Here is a 7,847-nt window from a genome sequence, read left to right on the forward strand (position 1 = left end):
CTTTCTTTCTCCATCTGGAGAACAGTCTGGCCATAGATTGCTCCAGCAATTAACCTCACCCCTCCCCTTCCTACTAGTTTCCTTAAAATAAATGTGACAAACATAGGCCTAATGATCTCGTGTGGAAGATCTATATGCCCCAGACCCATAACATATGGTGCCTACAGAGAGGCCAGGCCCACTTCAAAGTCGATCCTCCTTTTTGTGATATTTCACGGGGTTTCCTGCTTTCTGGAAAAAAAAAACCCCAAAATTCATGCTCCCCATCCCACCTGCTCCCAGAATCCCACCAGAGTGGGCAAACAATGTAGTAGAAGACAGCCCAAGCCCCAAGAAGAAGAAAAAAATGATAGAGAGACAGACAAACAGACAGAGACAGAGACAGAGATATATAGAAAGACACAGAGGTAGATTGGGATGAAGACTTCTGTCAGAACTGGGCTGTGTCATTCGCGCTGAGGGTCACTTTGGCAGGGAGACAGAACTGGTGAGAGGGAGTGAAGATTCCTTCATCCCCCACATTCCAGCCAGAGATAGCAGGATGGCTCCCAGCAAATCTAGTGATCCACATTTGGCATTGCCATTGTCTTTTGTCCTGGACTTCAGGGACAGGGCTCTGTCAGAACCTTAAATGGTCTCTCACAAAGGGAGAAATGGTGCATTCGTTTTAAATCCACAGCTAGAGATGGGGGTTTGAGCTGAGCAAAAGGGAACATGGGAAGGGGAGAGCATGTGATCAAACTAGGGCTTTGACAGAAGGCCAAAAGAAGGGCTTGGATTCTAGTTCTAATTCTGCCAGTCCTTTGCTAAATGACCTTGAGCGTGGCTGTTGCTGCTGTCTGAGTCTCAGTTTCCAGAACTATGAAATGAGGGAATTGGAATTTTTCACCCTAGTATCCTGGTATCCATACTACCTAGCTGTACTACTGGAGGTGTCTTTTTGAAGGGTGATGGGAAGTAATGATCCAATTAATTCAGATCTTTCCTTTTTTTTTATTGTAAATTTTCCATTCTAATTCCTAGAACAGAAAAAAAATCCTACTTTAAGGATTGGTAAGAAAAATCACATATTTAAAAAATCAATATTAATTCATCATGAGAATCACTTTTATAAATGTGATCATAAATAATATTTTTAAAATACCACTAAAGAATTTCTTCTCACTTATAGCTTTCTCTTTATTTCTTCCCAAGAACACATTTGATTTCTCAAACACACTTCCCTTGGGGCTAGGCTCTCCCTACTTTTTTTATTTAGAGACATAGCATTGAGGCACTCCAAGTTCACATCAGTGGCTTCTAGGATCTTAGAGTTCAACTCATCCAATCCCCTTCCACTACCACCCCATTTTACAGATGAGGAAAGTAAAACCCCTAAACTTTAAATAATTTGCTCAAGTTTCTATAGGCAGTAGGTGGCAAAATCAGGATTCAAAACTGAGACATGTGGAAGTGAAATCCAGACTATTTTCCCACTATGCCACATTGACTCGATGGCAGAAACAGGGACTGGCTGGAAGCTTTATGCATATTTCTCCTATTATATAGAACTAGCTTGGATTCTGGCTCTAGTGGATTGAATATTGTTCAAGGAATGATACGTATGCTGAAAAACCTTGAAAAAGTAAATCATTGCCATTCCAGGCTACTGGCATAATGGATAGAACTTTCAACCTGGAGTTAGGAATAACTGTGTTTAAATTTAGCCATTTACTGGCTATGAGGACTTGGGCAAATCATTTGTCCAATTTGCCCCTCAGTTTCCTCTTCTGTTAAATGGAGATAATTATAGCAAGTGCCTCACAGGATTGAGGTAAGGGTCAAATGAGATCACATAAGCCGAGTGTCTGGTACATGGAAGACATTTAATAATAAATGAAAAAAAGCATTTATTAAGCACCTAATATCCATCAGGAACATGCTAGGGATGCAAATAAAAAATTTAAGACAATCTTTGCCTTCTAGAAACTTATATCCTAATAGCAGAAAGGGGTGTGTGTGTGTGTGTGTGTGTGTGTGTGTGTGTGTGTGTGTGTGTGTGTAGAAAGAAAGGAGTCATAACCAGGGAGAAATGTTTTACTCATGGAAGTCACAGAAATTTTTAAATCTTAACATATACTATATGAATACAAAACATTATTAATATTACTACCATAATAATGAGTAGTTAGCTTTGCTTGCCTCTGTCCTTTTCTATTCTGGTTTCTATCTTTGTCTCTGTATTTCATCCTTCCTGTCTTTCCTTCCCTCTTTCCTCTTCCCACCTTTCTCTCTTATTTTTAGAGCTAACATAAAGAGAAATACCTACAAAGCCTTTGAGGCCTCTTAAATTTAGGAGCAGGGGGAAGCAGGATCATCATAAACTCTATATTCCTGCCCCCCTTTCCTGGTCCTCACTTTATAGTCACTGAAATACTCATGGTAACGGCGCACACATGCAAACTCTTGGAACTTCAGAGGGCCAGATTATAACCCACTAATCTGAATAGGGAAGTGGAAGGAGGAGGGGAGACAGGCTTCACCAATTCCCTCCATCTCCAATAATGAGCTCTGCAGGAAGAAGTGGGGGAGAGTTGGGGGTGGGGGGAGTCTGGAAAAGTCAATTAGGTTGGTTTTAAATAAGAGGTTACTTGGAGAGGCCAAAAGTTAACCTGGAGAGACTTGCTGTAGTGAGCTAGAAGAATGGCCTATGTTGGCCTGGGGGACATTTGGTTGCTATTATAAAGAAGGAGAATGAACCCAGGAGCTGGAAAGAAGGTAATGGTGGAGCCTGGGCATCTATCTCAGTGGGGCAGGAGGGCAGCTGAATGGCCCTGATTCTAAATCATTCCAAATGGCCCACTGGAGACCCACTGAAATGAGTGCTTTGGACACCCAGAATTAATACAATGGCCCCTTTTTCAAAAGGGGGGGGGAACTATAGGGTAAGGCACTAAGTAAATTGGAGGGAAGGTTTTTCATGTGCCTTAAAGGATCAGATGGGATCATACAAAGTAGAATTTTGTAACTGAAAGGGACGTTAGAACAGATAATATCAGAGGATAAAAGGGAGAATGTTAGTGCCTGATGGGAGCTTAACCCAGATCTTTCATTTTATAAATAAGGAAACTGAGGTCCAGAAAAGTGAGAGCTTTCCTGAGATCACATGTCTGGTAAGCAACAGATGTGGGGTTCTAATCCAGTTCCTCTCACTGAAAATAAAAGTGGTGCTTTCTCCAAAGGTTTTGGGAAATTAATTCCTTGTGTTTAAAAAACCTAATTAGTTCATTGTTTTTTTTTTAATGCCATTTTTCATTTATTGATGCCTTTTAGATTTTTATACATGTTTCCTGATATTTCTCCATAAATTCAGGCCAGATAAACCCTCCCTTGTAACAAATAAAAACATTTAGGCAAAATTAACTTAAATGGAATAGTATATATGATGGCCTGTTCTTGTGCTCCCCCATCTTTCTACCAAGAGCAAAATGTTTCATCAATTACTTCTCTAATTCTTCCTATTTCACTTGATATTGGTTCACATACATTTATTTGCCTTTGTTTTCAAGAATACTGCCTGCTTGTCATTTCTTTCTTTCCTTCGTTTTTTTAGACAATCAGGGTTAAGTGACTCTCCCAGGGTCACACAGCTAACGAATGGCAAGGGTCTGGGGTTTGATTTGAACTTGGGTCCTCTTGATTCCCATGCTGGTGTTTTTTCCACTATACCCCCTCACTGCCCGAATTTGTAATTTTTTATGACACAATAACATTCCCTTATATTTCTCTTCTCTCGTTTGTTTGGCTATTTGGTGAGGTACTCATTTTATTATCAGTTTTTTGCTACCATGAAGACCAGGATTATAAATATTTTGTCATACAAAGGTCTTTCAGAAATTATCTCAAGAAAAAAAAAGGCACTTTGGTGATACAGTACTTAACACATTTTTTTGTAACTCAGGTAAAAGTTTTTTTTTTAAATTTTTTATTTAATAATTGCTTTATATTGGCACTCGTTTCTGTTCCGGTTTTTTTTTCCCCTCCCTCTCTCCACCCCCTCCCCTAGATGGCAAGCAGTCCTTTATATGTTGGATATGTTGCAGTATATCCTAGATACAATATATGTTTGCAGAACCGAACAGTTCTCTTGTTGCACAGGGAGAATTGGATTCAGAAGGTATAAATAACCCGGAAGAAAAACAAAAATGCAGATAGTTCACATTCATTTCCCAGTGTTCTTTCTTTGGGTGTAGCTGCTTTTGTCCGTCATTTATCAATTGAAACTCAGGTCTCTTTGTCAAAGAAATCCACTTCCATCAAAATATGTCCTCATACAATATCGTTGTTGAAGTGTATAATGATCTCCTGGTTCTGCTCATTTCACTTAGCATCAGTTCATGTAAGTCTCGCCAGTCCTCTCTGTATTCATCCTGCTGGTCATTTCTTACAGAACAATAATATTCCATAACATTCATATACCACAATTTACCCAGCCATTCTCCAATTGATGGGCATCCATTCATTTTCCAGTTTCTAGCCACTACAAACAGGGCTGCTACAAACATTTTGGCACATACAGGTCCCTTTCCCTTCTTTAGTATCTCTTTGGGGTATAAGCCCAATAGACACACTGCTGGATCAAAGGGTATGCACAATTTGATATTTTTTTGGGCATAATTTCAGATTGCTCTCCAGAGTGGTTGGATTCGTTCACAACTCCACCAACAATGCATTAGTGTCCCAGTTTTCCCGCATCCCCTCCAACATTCATCATTATTTTTTCCTGTCATCTTAGCCAATCTGACAGGTGTGTAGTGGTATCTCAGAGTTGTCTTAATTTGCATTTCTCAACTCAGGTAAAAGTTAAAAATAAAATAACCCTTTGACATTAATTAACCTCAATATTTAAATCCATCATCAAAGTATTCTCAGTTAAAATCTATCCACTATCACATCAGAATCTTGAAATAGATTCATTCAATACAGAGAACTGTTTTAGAAATTAAATGAGATCATATTTTTTATTGCTTAGCTTAGAGTGCCTACGATGGCTAAGGAATTTACAAATATGAGAGAGACTAGTGCCTTCTCATTCCCACAGTCTATGTCTACCATCATCCAGGCTTATTTCCATCAGTTTATGTATATATCATTATCATCATATTTCACACTTGCATATTGAAGGATAGCGGAAAGAACATTGGATTTGGGATTAGGAAGACCTGGGTATAAATTCTATCTCAGGCACTTAATCTCTCTCTTCAGCCTCAGTTTCCCTATTTGTAAAATGAAGACATTGGGCTCAATGACCCTTAAGGCCCTTCCAATTCTAAATCAATGATCTTCAATTTGATTTAGATGCAGGTTATCTCATTTGATCCTCACAACAAGCCTGTCAGGTCACTGTTATTATCCCCTGGGGGGGGACGATAGGGACTGAGCAAAATGAAACATGGGGGGCCAGGTGGGAGGACTATTTAGAACAGGGGTTCTCAAACTTTTTAAATAGGGGGCCAGTTTACTGTCCCTCAGACTGTTGGAGGGCCGGACTATAGTGAAAACAAAAACTTTATTTTGTGGGTCTTTAAATAAAGAAATTCATAGCCCTAGGTGAGGGGGATGATCATCCTCAGCTGCTGCATCTGGCCCGCGGCCGTAGTTTGAGGACCCCTGATTTAGAGCTCTGACAAGAGGCCAAAAGATCTAGATTCTAGTTCCAGTCTTGTAAGTTTGTTGTGGTGAGACCTTGAGCAATGTTGTTACTCCCCTATGTACCTCAGGTTCTAGAACGTTTACAGATGAGTAAATTAAGATTTAGCATCACAGAGCCAGGAATCACAAAGGCATTAAGAGTCTGAGAAGGGATTCTGAATCTAAAGCTCTATCCATTGGGTCATGTATAAGAATCAGTTCTGATGGCTTCAGTGTGTGAGACTGATGTGTTGCAAAGTGCTTTCAGTTTGATCCTCTGGAAGGCAGGTAGGGCAGATAAAAACCCTGACACAGATAGGTTTACAATTGGTTTGATGTCACACAGCCAATTTAGGGCAGAATTAGAACTCAACCCCAGGCTCCTGACCAACCTTCCTAACTCCAGATCCAACATCTTTTCTATTGACTTTAGAGAAATCTCTTCACTGAAGTTTCCTCATCTGAAAAATGATGAAGTTAGACAATATGATCTCTGAAGTCTCATGTGACTTACTTGATCAAAAAACTGAGATGGGGCAGATAAAATGAGTTTAGTCATCTGGGATTCTTATATTCTTCCTTTAGACAAATCAAAGGACTTGAAGTGTAAAGATCACGACTGAAAGTGTTGAGAGATCCAACAACAGTGTTTAAAACAATTTCCTGGAACAATTAGGAATTTTTCACAAGTGGAATCAATAACGTTGGATCACTTCAGTCCATGGAATCATAGGTTGCTGTAAAGCTGGAAGATCTTAGAAAGTCAGACTAACCCAACCTGGACACAGAAGGCCAGATAAGGAAGTTTCTTTAGGATCATATTGTAACTTGAAGTGACCTTAGATAGTATTCAAGCCAACTTTTTTCATTTTAAAGATGAAGAAACTAAAAGATAGCATGGTTTAGTGAATTGCATTGGCCTTGGAATCATAGAGACCCAGATTCAAGGCTTGCCTGAAACATTTATTAGTGTTGTGACCTAAATCAAGTCACCTCTTGGCCTCTTGTCAAGGGGTGCCGTGCCTCAGAATCCTGATCAGTAAAATGAGATGGATGGACTCAATGGTCTCTATGATTCTATGAGATCAAGCCAAACATCCCAAACAAATGGCCAAGTTGATATTTGAATCTCAGTTCTCTTGGCTTCAAATTCACTGTTCTTTCTATTATGGGATGCTGTTTCTTAATTGGCTCTTTAAAAAAGAAACATGATTTTATATATATATATATATATATATATTAATGAAGATCTGTGAGATGATCCATTTGATCCATTTGCCCACCATAAATGCTACAACAAGCTGCTGACTATAATGGAAAGCTGGAAATGAAAATAAATTCTCGACATTCCCCTAAGCTCCCTTTGTGGCTGTGAATGACATTTAGATGGCACTAAGCATGTCACTTTCGTCCCAGCCTGGTGTTATTGAAAAGTACTGAGTGTCCCTAAATTGGTTGACTGAGTTCAATGTGCATTAAGTAGGATGAGCCCGGAGTTGGGTGGGGAGCTAAATAGGAGAACCACTTGAACTCTTGGGAGGATTTCTAAAAAAGATATCACAGGATCATGTAGTGCTGGGAAGACACTAGACTTCAGGCTCAGGCACGGGACCAGAGGGGAGGGAGTCCAGTGCCTGTGCTTTAATGCTAACAAGCTAAATGACCTTGAGTCAATCATTTTGATTGTCATGCCTCAGTTTCTCAATCTGTAAGAGAGAGAGAGAGAGAAAGAGAGAGAGAGAGAGAGAGAGAGAGAGAGAGAGAGAGAGAGAGAGAGAGAGAGAGAGAGAGAGAGAGGGTTAGATTGAATGTATTCCCAAAGTTCTTGATAAGAGTTAGAAAGTTTTGACATTCAATACTGTAAGTTCCCTTTGCATTCTGCCATTCCAAATGCTGACTCTTATCCACTCTGCCAATCTACGTTCTAAGGCTCCTCTCAACTTTTGACATTGTGTTTTAAGCTCTGACATTCTAAGTTCTAAGGCCTTTTCCAGTTCAGTCATTCTCTGTTTTCAACTCCTTTCCAATCCTGAATTCCATGTTCTAAGGTTTCTCTCAACTCCTGCATTTTAAAATCCTTCCCATCTCTGATTTTCTAAATTCTAAGTCCCCTCCCAGCTCAGACATTCTATGATTCTATGTCTGTGTCTGAGGTTTAGAAAACAGAGCAGAAAATA

The sequence above is a fragment of the Antechinus flavipes genome, chromosome 1, assembly GCF_016432865.1.
Source record: "Antechinus flavipes isolate AdamAnt ecotype Samford, QLD, Australia chromosome 1, AdamAnt_v2, whole genome shotgun sequence".
NCBI lineage: Eukaryota > Metazoa > Chordata > Mammalia > Dasyuromorphia > Dasyuridae > Antechinus > Antechinus flavipes.